We start from the raw sequence: 21,315 nt of genomic DNA, 5'->3' as shown, positions 1-21,315 counted from the left end.
CACATAGCAAGAAAGTGTGGTAGGCGCCAGAGACTACAGACCATTTACATGAAAAAAGTCTCACAATCAGCTCTGCAATTTCCAGACTGAGGGATGAAGATCGTCAAATGATCCGCCAAACCATTATATAAATGTGAAAGGTACAATTCTGTTAATCCTTCAAGTTCTACAAGCAGCAAAGCCTATATTGCTCACAAACAGCAAATACCTTGCTAATATGCCCTACCTTTTGATCTTGGACAGTCTATGAAGGCTATAGGCATATTGAGAAGAGTGGTTTTCTATACTTAGAAAGCTAATAACATATTACTGGTTTCTTTACGAAGATATATTGTGTCTGTGAATAAACCAGTAATACGTATTAGCTTTCAAACATAGAAAATCTCTATTTTTAACATTATAAGAGAATAAACCAGTAATATGTATTAGCTTTCTAAGCATAAAAAAAACAGGATTCTCAACATAGTGAGGCTATAGTAAATAGTGTATATAATATATACATGCTAGGACACAGCTCTGTTCTCAACAAGCTGATGTCTAGCCCTGTTAATTAAGGGGAGGGGGAGTGCGCAGAGCACAGGTGTTCCAAGGATTCAGCCCCACCTCCCCCCGATGCTCCAACCTGCTAATCTGCATATGAATAAAGAACACAATATCTCTGTAGCCGTTTAAACATACAGACAAAAGAAAGGTATTTTTATTTTTATCAGCATGATCAACCCTACCAAGCAGTATCCCTGGTTTAATAGGGATAATTATGCAGACCGAGGATCTTTAAGGTAGACCTTTTTCCTTGCATGTGCCTTCTGGCCTGAAGAATTGGGTGATCTGCACGGTGTGGCAGAAAGCACGTTCTTTCAAACGACAACCCTGACCATCCTTACCACCCACCTATACAGAATTCAGAAGTTTTCAGTATCTATGTAAAGAATGAGGATTACACAATGGTATGCGGTCTACAACACCAGAGGTTTCTAAGAAATTCATCTTGGTAAACTCCAAGACTAAAAATAAGACAAGCTTGCGCAACCACCTCTGAAGTTACCCTGGAGACAAATGTTTGGATCCATCTTTGGTTATAAAATGTGAAAGAAGGTCCAATGATGACCATGATATAGGTGGAGGAAGTGAGAAAATATAAAGAAGAAGTGAGAGGAGTGGAACTCAGGCCATAGCAACGGGCACTAATGTTTTCTAGAGATATATTATAGGTCTAGGGTTGGCTTTTTGATATGTTTAGTATTACAGGCTACAGTGGAAATGATAACGCCCGGGTCCACACCTTCAATGGAACGCGGAGAACACCTTAAGGCTACTTTCAAGCTAGCATTTTTGCTGGATCCGGCAGGGTTCAGCAAAAACGCTTCCATTACTGATAATACAACCGTCTGCATCCGTTATGAACGGATCCGGTTGCATTATCTTTAACACTGCCAAGACGGATCCGCCATGAACTCCATTAAAAGTCCAGATCCGTTTTCTATTGTGTCCGTCCCCATTGACTTGCATTGTGGGTCATGTCGGATCCATCTTGCTCCGCATTCCCATGAGCATGCTGCGGTTTGCTCTCCGGTATGAGAATGCAAACAAATGGAACGGAATGCATTTTGGAGCATTCCGTTCTGTTCAGTTACGTTTTGTCCCCATCAGGGGCGTCGCTAGGTTAAAATATTCGGGGCGGATATTATCGGTGCGGATCCGTCCTGTACAAGTACAAGTACAGGACAGATCCGCACGAACGCAAGTGTGAAAGTAGCCTTAGGGGGTGATGCTTACATGGGATTGTGCGTTGGAGGCGGCTGGGAAGGAGGTGATGTTATTTACATGGGACTGTATGGTGGAGGGAGGATTATAACTGCAGGGGGCACTGCAGATCCAGGGGACAACATAGGCGGTCTTATTACTACTGGGGGCTCTATAGGAGGGTCTTATAGATCCGCTTTATTTCCTTATATCTACTAAGCGCACTATGGGGGCCTTATTACTACTGAGGGGTCTGTAGGGAGCTTTATTACCACTGGGGGAACAATAGGGGGCCTTATTTCTACTGGGGACTCTGTGAGGGTATTATTAATATTGGGGGCATTGTTGAGGAGCATTATCATGGTTGGGGCAGTGTTACTAATGAGGGCATTCTAGAAGGGAATTACTATTGGTGGGACTATGAGGAGCACTATTACTATGGGGGGCAGTAATGTTTCTTCAGGATAGTATTTGAGGGTATTGGGGGGGGGGGGGCGGGGGCGTAACTAAAGGCTTCTGGGCCCCGGTGCAAGAGTTCAGGGCCCCCCCTTCCCTCAGTGCTTTGTGTGTCTTCTTATGCGGCACAAGTGTCTTTGGGCCCCTTCAGGCTCCTGGGCCCGGTAGCTACTGCTACCTCTGCACCCCTTATAGCTACAACCCTGGGGAAGGAAGGGGGGGGGGGGCACAGCAAGCAGCAGGATAACACTGTGGGGACTCCAGTTGGGGGATAATGATAGAATGTGAGGAAGCTAAGATGTCTGTGTGTCACACTCTGCAGAGACGAGGCGGCTGAGAGAAGTTGTCCAGACCGAGTGGAGAAAATGATGAGAGAGAAGATCTACAGAGAAGATGATGACAGAGAGGAGACGTCACCTGGAGGCCCTGGATGTGACAGGTAAGTGCTGCTGTATAGCAAGTACAGCAAAGTGCGGGGGGGGGGGGGGGCAACATATTTATTGGGGCTTGTGCCCCAGATCTTTTGAGACCCTAGCAACGCCCCTGGTCCCCATTGACAATGAATGGGGACAAAACGGAAGCGTTTTTTTCCGGTATCCCTATGACGGATCTCAACACTGGAAAATATTAACGCTAGTGTGAAACTAGCCTTACTTAGGCAACACCCTGCTATAAGGGAAGATCTGCTATCAAAAGCGCCATTCTTAAAGGTGGCCAAACACCTTCTATCCAAACCATCGCTAATCTTCCAAACCGGGAATTAAGAAAATAGAAATACGTAGATATTACTTTATTATAAATATATTCTCAAATACCGTTTATTAGTTATAATCGATCATTTGGTTTAGGGAGCAATCATTAGGAGAAATAAAATGGCTGCCGTCCTATTAGTACACACAAAACCTGACCTAATGAGGAGACATGAAGTACAGAGAGGACCGGACAGACAGGACAGACTGTGGTAATGTGGGGCTGTGGTAATGGATACTGCATGCAAGTGCTGCTGCTTATTATTCACATCCTCACCTCCTCTCTGTCTCCTCATGAACTCCATTCCTACAAAGATTCAGCTATTGTCATCTGCATTCAGGATCATAAACCCTGACAAGCAGAGCAGAGAGGAGGATGAGGCAGGTCTTTACCTCAGTGCTGTGAAGTAACTTGTCCTGCTGAGTGACGGCGGCCATTTTATTTCTCCTAATCATTGCTTCCTGGACAAACCAATCCATTATAACTAATGAAAGGTATTTGGGAATATATTTATAATAAAGTCATAATTAATTATTTTCATTTTCTTAATTCCCGGAGAACCCCTTTAATTTGGCCAGACTTGTATGTGTTTTGAATGGGAAAAGAGGAATAAACTACTAAGGCTACTTTCACACTGCCGTTCAGAGCGGGTCCGTCTGATGTCTGCTCCGACGGATCCGCTCCTATAATGCAGACGTTTGTATCCGTTCAGAACGGATCCGTCTGCATTATAACTTAAAATTCTAAGTGTGAATGTAGCCTGAACGGATCCGTCCAGACTTTACATTAAAAGTCAATGGGGGACGGATCCGTTTGAAGATTGAGCCATATTGTGTCATCTTCAAACGGATCCGTCCCTATTGACTTACATTGTAAGTCTGGACGGATCCGTTTGCCTCCGCACGGCCAGGCGGTGTCCGCTTGCTGAGCGGAGCGGAGGCTGAACGCCGCCAGACTGATGCATTCTGAGCGGATCTACGTCCACTCAGAATGCATTAGGGCTGGTCGGATGCGTTCGGGGCCGCTTGTGAGAGCCTTCAAACGGAGCTCACGAGCGGACACCCGAACGCAGGTGTGAAAGTAGCCTAACAGACACCCCTGCTGGTGACTTATCTCTCCTGGGAACAAAAGGACCAGATGATGAAACTCAACATGAGAACTGGTCTCCTTATTGTGCAAACTTATCACCTATTTGCACCTTACGGTGCTGGCATCACGGACTCTGTCTCCACGGCACCTTAAACCCACACCACCAAGGGCACCTCAACCACCACCTGGCGGGAGTCCCTGGACAACAGAGTGTGCCCCAAAGGAACTGGTGCTGTCCTTCCCATCACTGCACACCGGTCCAGGGAGCGCTACTAACTGTGAGTAAGACTACTATTACCCCCATCGGCCCACCATAACTCACGCATATTGCCCCTATGGCCCGGTCTCTGCATATTTTTGGTGTCCGCAAACAGGATCAAAATCCTCTGTGCCTTATTATAGACAATATATATATGTGCTCTCAGACCATTGCTGAAGCCCACAGCAGCTGTAAAACTCCATACAAGTTACTTTATTGCATTTATTTGCTGCTGGAAAGGGTGAATCTGCATTCGTTGCAGCACTGTAACAAAATAGGGGTTAATCAGCCATCTTGAATTTAGGCATCCTGTGTTGAGGGAGGAGATTGTTCCACCCAGCACAGCGGTCGGAAACAAACACCCGCCTCCACAGAGAAACCATTCTTACAGCAGAAGGAACTAAAGTGTTCAGTACAAGTTCCCAGGAGGACAAAGAAATCGACTGCACCCCTACAGAAAGGGAAGCGGCGACCATCTTGGAAAAGAGAAAATGCAGTTCCTTCCTCCCTGGATTCTGAGAAGCAATGTCCAGAGGTCTGAGTGAGTACTGCTGGGGAAAATAACCTTGCTAAAGACTGTTAGGGGCTATAATCTGCCTGCAAGAGCATCACCACACTTCCCAAAATTGAGCAGTTGCAGCGACTCTTAAAGGAGCCTTGCACCAATTCTGCTGTTGTTGCCCATAGCAACGCAACACAAAAAGTGTGTAAAACTGTATTTACTTGCATTATATTGAAAGACTATCATTGCCATGTCTGAACAAGGAGATAGTGAGTAGCCTGACCCTAGCAGGTTCCCTGCAACAGCCACAGCTAGTCTCAGCACATCACCAGCCACATCAGCACTAAGCAGGATGCCCTTAACAATGCCTTATTTTCTAGGAGCACCCTGGTTTTCACGATATGCTGGGGAAGCTCATACTTAAATTTAAAGATTTTTTTTGGGCTATATTCAGATTGTACTCTGTGTCAGCAGGAGAACAAATGGAAATCCTCACTGCACAATTGGAAGGTGCTGCCCTCAGAGAAATGAAATCCTGGCCAATCTCAGAGAAAAGAACAGTGGAGCACATATTTGAACGACTCTACGCCACTTTTGAACCCAGGACCGTTTCAGAGGTCAAGATGAGATTCTTCAGCAAGAGACAGCAGCCCGGTGAGTCACTTAGAGACTTTGCGTTATCCTTACAGGAAGCCCTGCGAGCTGTTATACAGGTAAACCCCCGTGAGAGAACAAGTCATTGAAGGTGTTAGTACAGAAACCTTAAAGAGCCAGTTAAAGATGTTAGCAGCACAGCACCCAAGTTCTACCTTCCTAGAATTCAAAGAGCTAGCTATCAGTATTCTGGGGAAAGACCCACAACCAGAGCCTGCTAAGCCTGCTGAAATGTCTGTGAATAAGCCATCTACATCTCCAAAATGTCAACCAATAGTTAGTCAGGAAGCCCAAGCTCCGGTTCCTGATGCAGTTGCTGCTCTGACAGATCAAGTCAACTTCCTAACCAAAAGTCTGGAGAAAGTATGCCAAAAACTGGAACAGTGGGAGAAATCCTTGCTGGAGGAGGAGACACCGTTACCAAGGAAACATTTCCCTCCTGATAATAAAGAGACTTATTCCAGAAACCATTGTAGACGCCCCACTGACCGATTTAACGAGCAAAAGTGACCTATTTGTAGATACTGTCACAAGCCAGGCCATACAAAAAAGATTTGCTGGCAGTTGAAAGGTCAACCACCAAGGCCAAGGACCGCCCCTCAGGAGGTAGAGCAGTAGGTCCAGAAGATCCCAGCTGGATGGCCAGATATGTAGGACTCCGACCAGAAGTGGTTCTCCGAATCAATTGGGTTCCCTTTGTTGCCTTATTGGACACTGGGTCTCAAGTCTCAACTGTCCAACAGACTGCATTTGAGGAATACTAGGACCACGACCAGCTGACACAGCCACCAGAATCCTGCCTGAGCATTATAGCCAGCAATGGCAAACCTGTGCCAGTGCATGGATACTGGGAGCCAACTCTTCAAGTGGGAGGAACCACATTACCCAAACAAGGTATCATTGTTGTGTAAGTCAGGGAAGATAACAGCCCTCCAGTAGTCCTAAGACTGAACGTCGTTAGGAACTGTTATACTGAAATGCTTGAAGCTTTACACAAGTCCATGCTTACCGCTTCACCTGCCTCCAAAAAGGTGATACAACAGACCATTCGTGTATTAAGTGCAGAACAGAAATTTGCTAATGAGAAAGGAGAGATTTGCCATGCTCGCATCAAAAGGTAACCAACCAGTGATCCTGAAACCCAATACTGAAACACTCCTATGGTGCCGAGCCGCTCCCGGAATCCAAAGTCAAGACTACCAAGCCCTAGTAGAACCTATCAACCTGGAAGACGATCCTCTAGTCCGAGCTGCAAGAAGCCCAGTGATAGTTTCCCAAGGTAAAGTGCCAATTCGTCTCCTGAACTTAAAGGGAACCTGTCACCAGGATTTTGTGTATAGAGCTGGGGACATGGGATGCTAGATGGCCGCTAGCACATCCGCAATACCCAGTCCCCACAGCTCTCTGCGCTTTTATTGTGTTATAAAACAGTTTTGATCAATATGCAAATGAACCTGATATGTGTCCTGTGTCCGGAGATGAGTCCAGTGGAAAGGAGCGTCACAGAGCTGGAGCGCCGAAATCTTGCGATGCGCGAGCTAGCGCATGCGCAGTGTCGGCATCATGTTCATTCCCTGTGCTGGCATCAGCACACGGAACGAACTACGCATGCGCTAGCTTGCGCATCGCGAGATTTCGGCGCTCCAGCTCTGTGACGTCAGCCAGCAAGGAGGAGATTCGGAGGACGCGGGGCGGTGCTGGGCTCCTTTCCGCTGGACTCATCTCCGGACACAGGACACATATCAGGGTTATTTGCATATTGATCAAAACGGTTTTATAACACAATAAAAGCGCAGAGAGCTGTGGGGACTGGGTATTGCAGATGTGCTAGCGGCCATCTAGCAGCCCATGTCCCCAGCTCTATGCACAAAATCCTGGTGACAGGTTCCCTTTAAGTAGTAGCAGTATAACCTTGACCAAGCACTACCCTGTTGCTCAACTGATTCAAGTCACTTTTCAAGATGTTATCAGTATACCAGAAGCTACAACTGAACAGTCTACTCAGAAGCTGAATACTCAAGATTATACTTCAAATACATTATGGTGGAAAAAACTCTATGTGGGAGACTCTTCTACACCTGAGGAACAAATTGAAGGAGTCTTAAAAGTCGTGAAGGAACATCATCAAGCCTTCAGTAAACATCCTTCAGATTATGGAAAGGTCAGTATAATCAAGCACACCATCCCTACCGATTCACACCCTCCAATCAAAGAAAGGTATCAGCCTATACCACCAACTATGTACCAATCTATGAAAAAGATGATCCAGGAGATGAAGGATTCAAAAATCATCAAAGACAGCCATAGTCCATGGGCTGCACCTCTAGTCCTTGTCTGAAAGAAAGATGGTAACATTCGGTTCTGTTTAGACTACAGGAAGATTAACAGCATAACCCACAAGGATGCCTATCCTTTACCAAGAATCGAGGAGTCCTTGACAGCATTAGCATCCTCAGCTTACTTTTCTACTCTGGATTTAACCAGTGGGTACTGGCAGGTACCCATGGTTTCTGAAGATTGCGAAAAAACTGCATTTACTACCCCTACGGGCCTATTTGAATTTAACTACATACCCTTTGGACTTTGCAATGCACCTGGAACTTTCCAAAGACTAATGGAATGCTGTTTAGGCCACAAGAACTTTGAAACTGTCTTGTTATACCTAGATGATGTGATCATCTACTCTAAATGCTATGAAGACCACTTAAAACATCTTGCTGAAGTTTTTCAAGTCCTCATCAAGCACAGACTCAAGATCAAACCCTCGAAGTGCTACCTACTAAAACCAGAAGTCAAGTACCTGGGACATGTTGTTAGTTCTGAAGGTGTCAAGCCAGATCAAGAGAAGATAGTTGCAGTCCAGAATTGGCCTACTCCTACCACAGTAAAAGTGAGAAGTTTTCTTAGTTTTGCATGATTTTACAGATGTTTCATCCCTCACTTCGCCCAGATTGCTGAACCGATAAAAGAACATCCCAAGAAGTACCAGAAAGCCCAGATACCAATCGAATGGAATGAAGACAGAGATATCACTTTCCTACCTCGCAGAAACACCATTTGTGGCCTATACTGAAAACAACTCACTGGCTCACCTCAACAAAATCCAGAACCCCAAGTTGAGAAAGAAAGGTGGATCAAATTGCAAGCCGAAAGTCGAGTATTAGGTGAGCTACAAGATTTCTTCACTAGTGGAAGAACACCAGAAAGAATCTGCAGAAAGAATGCAGATCCAGATCTGCTCAAGCTATGGAGACACAGAAAGCAACTGTTTATGCAGAAAGGAATAATGTTAAGAACCCTAGATCCCGTCACCAATGATCGGCTGCATCAAATTTTAGTACCACGCCGAGATGCCAGAATTGTCCTCGAAATGTACCATGATAGGTCAGGACTAGTGTTGATCGAGCACCATAGTGCTCGGGTGCTCGGGCCAAACACATCGTGATATTCGGGTGCTTAACCGAGCACCCGAGTATAATGGAAGTCAATGGGAGAACCCGAGCATTAAACCAGTTACTTCATAAGAAAATGTCAGAAATTGTTGGTAAAACTACCGAAAAGTTTCTGTAACAGCATGGGGATGTATGGATCCATCTTGGACTTGCTGGTTGCTGCTTAGAACTTGTCTGAATAGTACGCCACTTTTACATAATGACAATAATACGCACAAAACCAAGGAAAAAAATCGATTTTAGAGGAAAAATTGATAGAAAACATTCTTTCCTAAATATTTACTTGTATATAAAGTGCAAGTGCTGCAAACAATTACAAGGAAGAGGCACACCCTTAGTTACACATAAAGGAGGGCATCATACACACCCTTTAAAAATTATGATTGATGGCCTGCTGGTGACCCTCAAAAACATTAGGAGCAAGGGCCTGCTGATCTGACCATCTAAAACATTATGGGCGGTGGCCTGCTGCCACTTTGGTGACTTTAGTTAACCTGGGGCCGATGGCACGTCCCCGTGACGGCGATGGATCCATTCGGATGTCTGGCTTACCAACTTTCGATGTAATTCTCAGCTCAAAACCATTGTAAACTACGGGTAACGGGGAATCAGTGATTAATTCCGGAGATGGAGCCTGAGAAACAGCTACCACATCCAAGGAAGGCAAGCGGGTGGCGAGCAAAATCACACACTCCCGACTCGTGGAGCTAGTGACGATAAATAACAATACAGGACTCTTAAGATGCCCTGTTATTGGAATGAGTAATAAAAAATTACAGGGAATGTCACTGCGGTATTTTGGATGAGGAAACGTTATACAGGAGAGGCCCTGCTGCCACTTTGTTGACTCTAGATAATTTCTGCCTGATCGCACGTCACATTCACGATCCATTTTGATATCTTCCCTATCAACTTTCGATGTTCTTTTATGCGCCTAACATGGTGACTACCGGTAATGGGGAGTCATTGTTCGATTTCGTAGAGGGAGCCTGATAAACGGCTACGGCTACTACTTCAAAGCAAGACAGCATGAGTTGCGGGCCTGCAGGTGAGCTGACCCTGTGAAAGATTTTAGGTGTGGGCCTGCTGGTGAGCTGAGGTGGAACCGACAGATCCAACTTGATTTTGATGACTGCATTATTCTGCAGGTGACCGTGATACAGCTCTACAGATTTGTTTCCATCTGCATATTTCTCAACAATCTGTGGCCTCAGTCTTTTATCCAGACGCAGTCATTGTGCCACTATTTGGCCTCCTCGTGCTGCCATCTCCACACCATGTCACCTTGCCACTCATTTTTATCACCATGCTGCTGATGCTGCTTAAAAGGCCTTAAAGTGATCACCAGGCCCACAATCTAATTAAGGTTTTACGCACAAAACCAAAGTAGAAAATCAATTTTATAGGAAAAATTGATTGAAAACATTCTTTCCTGTATATTTACTTGTACATAAAGTGCAAGTGCTGCCAAAAATTACAAGGAAGAGGCACTCCGATACAACCTGTATATCACATAAAGGAGGGTTTCATTCACTTTGATTTGCAGGCCTGCAGGTGAGCTGACCCTGTAAAAAATTATATGTGAGGGCCTGCTGGTTAGTGAACCCTGTAAAAAATTATATTCGAAGACCATATATGCGAGGGCATTATATGTGACGAATAAGCAATGCATGTTGATATGACAGAAGAGGAGGAGGAGGAGGAGGAGAAAAGGAAGATTCAACCATATACCCTTGTTTGTGGTGGAAGGGGTGCATGGGAATACAGTCTATTAACTACATTAAAAACAACACATGTAAAGTGCCTTTATGTTCATCAGCATTCCTCTGGTGGAGTCAAGAAGTCATGGTCAATCCAGGCCTTGTTCATTTTTACATGAGCCAACCTGTCAGCATTTTCAGTTGACAGGCGGATACGCTTATCTGTTATAATGCCACCAGCAGCACTAAATACCTGCTCAGACAATACACTGGCAGCAGGGCAGGCAGCACCTCCAAGGCGTAGAGAGACAGTTCGTGCCACGTGTCCAGCTTGGACACCCAGTAGGTGTAAGGCACTGAGGGATCATTGAGGACGCTGACACGGTCTGCTATGTACTCCTTCACTATTTTTCAAAAATTTTCTCTCCTTGTGGCAGTAGGCCACACATCATGGTAAATGTGCTGGCTGGGTGTCATGAAACTGTCCGAGGCTTTGGAGAGTGTTGCCCTGTCTCTGTTGGAATGGCTGTGTGTCCCCCTTGTCTCCCCTCCTCGGTTGGCCAAGAAAGTACGGACTTTGCCACCAGCGTTGTCAGATGGAAAATTTTGGAGCAATTTTCCAACAAGGACCTTCTGGTATTGCACCATTTTGCTCGTCCTCTCCACCAGGAATGAGAGATGAGAAGTTCTCTTTGTAGCGGGGGTCGAGAAGGGTGAACAACCAGTAATCCGTGTTGTTTAAAATGAGTATAACGCGCGGGTCATGGGAAAGGCAGCCTAACATGAAGTCAGCCATCATGGGCGTCCGCAGAAATTTTTCCAGGGGGGGGGGCATAATTTTATTGACATCCATGCTCTGCTTGTTTCTGAGAATGTAATGAAGGGGAGGGGGGCATATTCATCATCACAAAGTATAATAACGCATGAGCTGTGCAGTGGTGGATCCAGAGCCTGGTCTCAGGAGGGGCACTTCCAGATTATTTTCTGTCCGCCGCCACAAAACAATGGTGCTTATAGAACAGACTACACAGTGTAGAGGTATACTATATAATGTGGGGCACAGTGTAGAGGTATACTGTATATTGTGTGGCACAGTGTAGCGGTATACTGTATAATGTGGGGCACAGTGTAGAGGTATACTATATAATGTGGGGCACAGTGTAGAGGTATACTGTATATTGTGTGGCACAGTGTAGCGGTATACTGTATAATGTGGGGCACAGTGTAGAGGTATACTGTATATTGTGTGGCACAGTGTAGCGGTATACTGTATATTGTGTGGCACAGTGTAGAGGTATACTGTATATTGTGTGGCACAGTGTAGCGGTATACTGTATATTGTGTGGCACAGTGTAGAGGTATACTGTATATTGTGTGGCACAGTGTAGAGGTATACTGTATATTGTGTGGCACAGTGTAGCGGTATACTGTATATTGTGTGGCACAGTGTAGAGGTATACTGTATATTGTGGGGCACAGTGTAGAGGTATACTGTATATTGTGTGGCACAGTGTAGAGGTATACTGTATATTGTGTGGCACAGTGTATGCTATATGTGTATAACAAACATATTTCACATGAAAACTTACAATTACTTGGCTTGGCCCTTGGGGATCTCGGACACCACTTCAACACTTGGCTGGGGGGCTCGGCGGAGCTGATGTTGTGTTTTATCCTAATGAGAAAGATTTCATAATACGTATCTGGAGAAGGGGCAGAGGAATAGCAGAGCAGGGAGAGGCTGGTGCTGGTACTAGGGGGTCATACCATGTGGGAGTAATAAAGCCCACTATAATGCCCCCCCCAGTAGAAATAATTCTCCTTATAATGTGACAGTGCAAAAAATACCCCCAGTTGAGCTAATGTCCCCATAGTGCCCCATAATGTGCCAGTATAAAATACCCCTATATAGTGCCCCCAGTAAATGCCTCCATAGTGCTCCTCTCCCCCATTCCTCCTAGTGCCCCCATAATGTACCAGTATAAAATGCCCCAGTAGATGCCCTCCGTGTCCCCCATAATCTGCAAGTATAAAGTACCCCTTCTTAGTGCCCACGTAGAAGACCCCATAGTACTCCTCTCGCCCCATCCTCATAGTACCCACCATAATGTGTCCCAGTATAAAATTCTACTGTACAGAGCCCCCCATATAAAACACCCCTTCTTTGTGGCCTCAGTAGATGCCCCTATAGTGCCCCCAATAATGTGCCAGTAATAACAGCCCCCCCATCATGTGCCAGTAATGACAGCCCCCATTATGTGCCAGTAATGACAGCCCCCCATTATGTGCCGGTAATGACAGCCCACCATTATGTGCCAGTAATGACAGCCCCCCAATATGTGCCAGTAATGACAGCCCCCCATTATGTGCCAGTAATGACAGCCCCCCATATGTGCCGGTAATGACAGCCCACCATTATGTGCCAGTAATGACAGCCCCCCCAATATGTGCCAGTAATGACAGCCCCCCATTATGTGCCAGTAATGACAGCCCCCCATTATGTGCCAGTAGCCAGAGCCCCCCATTATGTGCCAGTAGCCAGAGCCCCCCATTATGGGCCAGTAGGCAGAGCCCCCCATTATGTGCCAGTAGCCAGAGCCCCCCATTATGTGCCAGTAGCCAGAGCCCCCCATTATGTGCCAGTAGGCAGAGACCCCCATTATGTGCCAGTAGCCAGAGCCCCCCATTATGTGCCAGTAGCCAGAGCCCCCCATTATGTGCCAGTAGCTAGAGACCCCCATTATGTGCCAGTAGCCAGAGCCCCCCATTATGGGCCAGTAGGCAGAGACCCCCATTATGTGCCAGTAGCCAGAGACCCCCATTATGTGTCAGTAGCCACCAGTATTGTACACAAAAAAAAATAAACACTTATACTTACCTCCTTGGCAGCGATGCGATGCAGGCCTCTTCCGGCTTGTGTCCCGCGCTGTATGGCTCAGGACACGCCTCTCCCTCCCCTGCCTCAGCACAGTCATCTGTATCGCTGTCCTGAGGACGGCAATACAGATGACTATGGAGATGAACGCTTCCACAATAGAAGCGTTCATCTCCCTGTGCCCCGATTTCCAGGGGGGGGCACTTGCCCCCCCCCATGCGGACACCCATGTCAGCCATGTGTGCCAGAGTACCAACATGCAAGACTTCGCTGTCATCATCAGGAGGATCACTCCCAATCTCCTCATCCTCTTCCTCCTCTTCTGCCCACCCACGCAGAACAGATGGAATTAAACTTCCATGGGTACTACCCTCTGTAGCTGAGGCAACCGTCTCCTGCTCCTGTTCAGCATCCAATTTGCACTGAGAAGACGAACTGAGGGTGGTCTGGCTATCACCCTGTGTAATGTCTTCCCCCATTTCCACCTCTTCCACATGCACAGCGTTGTCCTTAATTGTGAGCAGCGAGCATTTGAGAAGACACAGAAGTGGGATGGTGATGCTGATAATAGTGGTATCGCCGCTCACCATCTGTGTTGATTCCTCAAAGTTGCGTTAAACCTCACAGAGGTCAGACATCCATGCCCACTCCTCGCTTGTGAATAGCGGAAGCTGACTGGAAAGGTGACGACCATGTTGCAGCTGGTGTTCCACTACTGCGCTCTGCTGCTCACAAAGCCTGGCCAACATGTAAAATGTCGAGTTCCAGCGCATACTCACGTCCCACTATAGCCAGTGAGCTGGCAATTTCAAGTGCTGCTGCAGCGTTGACAGACCGGCTGAAGCTGTCGGTGACTTGCGGAAATGTGCACACACGCGGCGCACCTTCGCCAGTAACTCAGGCAAATTGGGGTATGTTTTTAGAAACCGCTGAACCACAAGGTTGAATATGTGGGCAAGGCATGGGATGTGTCTAAGGTTGCCCAGCTACAAAGCTGCCACCAAGTTACGGCCATTATCAGACACAACCATGCCTGGTTCTAGGTTGAGTGGCGAGAGTCACAGCTCAGTCCGGTCTCTTATCCCCTGCCACAGCTCTGCGGCGGTGTGCTGTTTGTCACCTAGGCAGATCAGCTTCAGCACAGCCTGATGCCGATTCCCCACTGCAGTGCCACACTGCTTCCAGCAGACTGACTGGTACTTCGGAGGTGGAAGTGGAGGAGGAGAGGTGGGGGTTGGAGCCACTAACGTAGGTGGTGGCGGAAGCCCTGATAGAATTGGGGCCCGCAATCCTTGGGGTCGGTAGCACCTGTGCCATCTCAGGGTACGAGTCGCTCCCGGCCTCCACAACATTCACCCAGTGTGACGTCAGTGAAATGTAACGTCCCTGGCCGAAAGCACTTGTCCATGTGTCCGTAGTTAAGTGGACCTTCCCAGTAACTTCGTTGGTCAGGCCACGTGTGATGTTAAGGGACACATGTTGGTGTAAGGCTGGCATGGCACACCTTGAAAAATAGTGGCAGCTGGGGACTGCGTAATGAGGGACGGCCGCCGACATCTGGCTGTGGAAGGCCTCAGTGTCCACAAGCCTAAATGGCAACATTTCCAGGGCTGCGCATTTAGTGCTATGGCCTGTGGGTGGGTGGCTGCATTAAACTGGGACACACCCAAGGCTTCAGGAGTCGGGAGCAATAAAAGACCAGGGAGGTGAGCTGGATAAAGTATGTGTGCAATATAAATCAAGTGTTGATTCCGTGCTACACCGCTGGTCCCCGATGAAAGTGATTTACCTCTTACACTCCGCTTGAAAGAATCTATTGGAGAGCTCCACTGTTTTGTATACTGGTGTGCCTGTCTTATTATGGCCTTTTCCGTTATACCGGACCGTCAGTCTAAGGCAGACTCGGTCTTTTCCACAGAGGATCTCAATATTACAGGAGATCTGGATTTAAAAAGCAAGATGACCAGTTTGGAAAGACTCTTATCCCAGGAGACTCGTATATGGTGGGATTATACCACCCTGCCAAAATACACGGAAAAGCGGATGATTCCGCGGGGTTAAAGAATCAAAAAAATACCAACAACTATTTTTTCGGATGCCTTTGTGGCAAAATGGAATAACATCTTATCTGAATGCTCATTGGAATTAATGGGACTGATTATTGAACATGAAAATGACAAATTACTTGTGCTACAGTCTGAAATACAGACCTGCAGAGAATCCCTGGCAGCTTATAATAAATGTGCTGAGTTCATGACTATGGAGGAAAAGATACAACTATCGATTAATCAGCTGGAGGATAATATTATGCAATACAAACATACCAAGTTCCAGCGAGACCTTTATGACTACGCCAAAGACCAGGTTTATGAATGGGAAAGACGTGAAAACCTATGTTCTACGCCTAAATCAATTCTGAAAAATCGCAAAAAGGGCAAACCACAAAAAAGGTTATCACAGGTCAGTTTTTCATCAGATATACAGTACAGACCAAAAGTTTGGACACACCTTCTCATTCAAAGAGTTTTCTTTATTTTCATGACTATGAAAATTGTAGATTCACACTGAAGGCATCAAAACTATGAATTAACACATGTGGAATTCTATACATAACAAACAAGTGTGAAACAACTGAAAATATGTCATATTCTAGGTTCTTCAAAGTAGCCACCTTTTGCTTTGATTACTGCTTTGCACACTCTTGGCATTTTCTTGATGAGCTTGAAGAGGTAGTCCCCTGAAATGGTTTTCACTTCACAGGTGTGGCCTGTCAGGTTAAATAAGTGGGATTTCTTGCCTTATAAATGGGGTTGGGACCATCAGTTGTGTTGAGGAGAAGTCAGGTGGATACACAGCTGATAGTCCTACTGAATAGACTGTTAGAATTTGTATTATGGCAAGAAAAAAGCAGCTAAGTAAAGAAAAACGAGTGGCCATCATTGCTTTAAGAAATGAAGGTCAGTCAGTCAGCCGAAAAATTGGGAAAACTTTGAAAGTAAGGGCTATTTGACCATGAAGTTGAGTGATGGGGTGCTGCGCCAGATGACCTGGCCTCCACAGTCACTGGACCTGAACCCAATCGAGATGGTTTGGGGGGAGCTGGACCGCAGAGTGAAGGCAAAAGGGCCAACAAGTGCTAAGCATCTCTGGGAACTCCTTCAAGACTGTTGGAAGACCATTTCAGGGGACTACCTCTTGAAGCTCATCAAGAGAATGCCAAGAGTGTGCAAAGCAGTAATCAAAGCAAAAGGTGGCTTCTTTGAAGAACCTAGAATATGACATATTTTCAGTTGTTTCACACTTGTTTGTTATGTATATAATTCCACATGTGTTAATTCATAGTTTTGATGCCTTCATAGTCATGAAAATAAAGAAAACTCTTTGAATGAGAAGGTGTGTCCAAACTTTTGGTCTGTACTGTAGATACCTCGGACTGTCCGGATGCCACTGGGGAATCAATGGCGGAATTTTCTATGTCTGCTCCCCCTATATTATCTGAAGGTGAAATAATTAAACCGTCCTATTACAGAAGGAATAAAATGAATAAGGACAAAAAGAATGCTGAAAGTGATACAAAAAACGAAGAATCCGAGCAGGACGGAAACATACAAAAGCTGTATCAGAGATCAACTCGACTTCAGACAAGACACAAGTAAAGAGTGATTGTTCAAACGTCTTGAATTTATCTAATACAGAATTGAGCAGAGAACAAAAATATATATTATCATTAGGCCTAAATTTTGCGCCTTCTGCACAGTTTGATATTTTCAATACCACAGGGTGGGCCATTTATATGGATACACCTTAATAAAATGGGAATGGTTGGTGATATTAACTTCCTGTTTGTAGCACATTAGTATATGTGAGGGGGGAAACTTTTCAAGATGGGTGGTGACCATGGCGGCCATTTTGAAGTCGGCCATTTTGAATCCAACTTTTGTTTTTTCAATAGGAAGAGGGTCATTTGACACATTAAACTTATTGGGAATTTCACAAGAAAAACAATGGTGTGCTTGGTTTTAACGTAACTTTATTCTTTCATGAGTTATTTACAAGTTTCTGACCACTTACAAAATGTGTTCAATGTGCTGCCCATTGTGTTGGATTGTCAATGCAACCCTCTTCTCCCACTCTTCACACACTGATAGCAACACCGCAGGAGAAATGCTAGCACAGGCTTCCAGTATCCGTAGTTTCAGGTGCTGCACATCTCGTATCATCTGAAGGCAATCGTCTATGCTGTGAAGATACGAGATGTGCAGCACCTGAAACTACGGATACTGGAAGCCTGTGCTAGCATTTCTCCTGCGGTGTTGCTATCAGTGTGTGAAGAGTGGGAGAAGAGGGTTGCATTGACAATCCAACACAATGGGCAGCACATTGAACACATTTTATAAGTGGTCAGAAACTTGTAAATAACTCATGAAAGAATAAAGTTACGTTAAAACCAAGCACACCATTGTTTTTCTTGTGAAATTCCCAATAAGTTTAATGTGTCACATGACCCTCTTCCTATTGAAAAAACAAAAGTTGGATTCAAAATGGCCAACTTCAAAATGGCCGCCATGGTCACCACCCATCTTGAAAAGTTTCCCCCCTCACATATACTAATGTACCACAAACAGGAAGTTAATATCACCAACCATTCCCATTTTATTAAGGTGTATCCATATAAATGGCCCACCCTGTATATTGGATATTAATACGTTTGTACGTAATTTGACAGTTTCCAGGCATTTCCATGATATCCCTGCTCCTGCTGATCCCCCGCTGACACAAGAAAATCCATATGAAGAAAATATGTACAAGGATTTATTGTACAAAGAACAAGTGTCATTATGCTGTCTTGCGGGGCTCCAGCAGGAACAAGGAATCATGGAAAAGGCCAAACCAGGTAAAAAATTTAAAACACGTAATCCCTGTTTTTATCCAGTAATGTCACTCACTGCCAGCATGGATATTTTTCAGGATGTACTAGAGAAGGAACTGAGGCGATTACAAAAAGAGACATATGATACCAAGGGTCTTGACAATCTGACCCGCTCTCAGATCCAGGCTCTAACAGAGCTGCAAAAGTGTGATGAGATTGTGATTAAAATGGCGGACAAGGGGGGAGCGGTGGTGGTCTTGGACCCGGCGGTATATAATAAACAAATGTTGGATATGTTTTCTGATGCATCCACGTATAAGAGACTAGCAAGGGACCCATTAATAGAGTTCAACGGCAAATACCTTACATTGATTCATAAGGGCCGTGACATGGGTATCTTTGAGGATGACGAATTTAGGTATCTTTGCGTGGATGCACCAGTGACTCCAATAATGCATGCCCTGCCCAAGGTCCATAAATCTGTCCACCCTCCCCCCTTGCGGCCAATAGTATCAGGAATAGGATCCCTGACTGAACGCCTGGGCAATTGGTTGGATAACATCTTACAACCAATGGTCAGGCGTGTACCAGGTTTCCTGAAAGACAGCTGATGTCTTAAGAGCCATGTACAATCTCAAATGGCAACAAAATTACAGGTGGGTCACGGCGGATGTAGTGGCGTTGTATCCTTCTATTCCCCACAGGGTCGCATTACTGGCCATGGAATATCACCTCCACAAATATACAGGACATAATGACGGCTTTATTGATTATGCATGTGAGATTGGAGACTTTCTGTTAGCACATCATTATTTTATCTTCGATGGCGTGTACTATCTCCAGACACGTGGGGTGTCAATGGGGGCGAAATTCTCACTCTCATTGGCAAATTTGACCATGGCATATTGGGAGGAGAAATATATCTACAGTTTGAGCAACCCATTTGGCCCTGGATTGGTCTGGTACGGCAGATACATCGATGACCTGCTCCTCATATGGGCGGGCGATGTGTCTGCCGTCCCGGACCTCCAGGGGTATCTGAATGACAATGCATACAACCTTCGCTTTACGTGTATAGTGGAAGAATTCAGCATCAATTTTCTGGATCTGACACTTACTGGTTTTCCAAATGAGATCATACACACACGAACTTATAGGAAAGAGATAGCAGGGAACTCCATCCTGAATGCAAGAAGCCACCATCCATTACATGTCGTTAAAGCAATCCCTGTGGGCGAATATATACGAGCGGCCAGAAATTGTAGTTCGTCCCTTTCTATTGAAGAGGAATTTACCGCGATAGATAAAAGACTGAAGGTGAGAAATTATCCGGCCTGGATGCTCCAGAGAGGCAGAAATATAGCAATACAAAAAAGTAGATTTCACATGCTCTTTGGTTCAAAAGATGGTAGAAGTAATAGCATAAACCGGGTGAAGGGTGTGAGTGATCATGGTGACAGGGGGCAGGACTGTGTTCCCATTTTGACTTTAACATACAGTACAGACCAAAAGTTTGGACACACCTTCTCATTCAAAGAGTTTTCTTTATTTTCATGACTATGAAGGCATCAAAACTATGAATTAACACATGTGGAATTATATACATAACAAACAAGTGTGAAACAACTTAAAATATGTCATATTCTAGGTTCTTCAAAGTAGCCACCTTTTGCTTTGATTACTGCTTTGCACACTCTTGGCATTCTCTTGATGAGCTTCAAGAGGTAGTCCCCTGACATGGTCTTCCAACAGTCTTGAAGGAGTTCCCAGAGATGCTTAGCACTTGTTGGCCCTTTTGCCTTCACTCTGCGGTCCAGCTCACCCCAAACCATCTCGATTGGGTTCAGGTCCGGTGACTGTGGAGGCCAGGTCAGTTTTCCCAATTTTTCGGCTGACTGACCTTCATTTCTTAAAGTAATGATGGTCACTCGTTTTTCTTTACTTAGCTGCTTTTTTCTTGCCATAATACCAATTCTAACAGTCTATTCAGTAGGACTATCAGCTGTGTATCCACCTGACTTCTCCTCAACGCAACTGATGGTCCCAACCCCATTTATAAGGCAAGAAATCCCACTTATTAAACCTGACAGGGCACACCTGTGAAGTGAAAACCATTTCAGGGGACTACCTCTTGAAGCTCATCAAGAGAATGCCAAGAGTGTGCAAAGCAGTAATCAAAGCAAAAGGTGGCTAATTTGAAGAACCTAGAATATGACATATTTTCAGTTGTTTCACACTTGTTTGTTATGTATATAATTCCACATGTGTTAATTCATAGTTTTGATGCCTTCAGTGTGAATCTACAATTTTCATAGTCATGAAAATAAAGAAAACTCTTTGAATGAGAAGCTGTGTCCAAACTTTTGGTCTGTACTGTATAGCAAACAATTCAGCAAAATACGGAATATAGTAAACGGCTGTTTGCCGATTCTATATGATGATCAGATACTATACGATGCATTAAAATCTGGATGCAAAATAGTGCCAAGGAGGGCTCCTACGCTGTCCTGCTCCCTGTCACCGTCATTATTCTCATCCAACACAAATGTCAAAAAAAGACATAATTGGCTTAGTTACAAAGGCTTTACAAAATGTGGTGGTAGCCCATGCAAAACATGCAATTATGTGATTCCACTACAAACCTTTGAGAATTCTGACCATTCCTGCAGTTTCCCAATCAAAAGTTACATCACCTGCAATATCACAGGCGTGGTGTACATGATTCGCTGCACTGAATGTGACCTTATGTATATAGGAAGCACCATACGTAAGTTAAAAAACAGGTTACTGGAACATCTCAACTATATTAGTAATCCTAATGCTGTAAACATCTCCAATGTAGCCAGACATTTTGTGCAGGTTCACGCCCGCAGGACAAAGGGTTTCTGTGCCTTTGTAGGTGAAAGGGTCTTTGCACCTCCAAGAGGTGGTGACCACCGCAAAAAACTCCTCCTTCGTGAGGCGT

The sequence above is a fragment of the Bufo bufo genome, chromosome 3, assembly GCF_905171765.1.
Source record: "Bufo bufo chromosome 3, aBufBuf1.1, whole genome shotgun sequence".
NCBI classification, from domain to species: Eukaryota; Metazoa; Chordata; class Amphibia; order Anura; family Bufonidae; genus Bufo; species Bufo bufo.
This window is presented reverse-complemented; position numbering follows the sequence as displayed.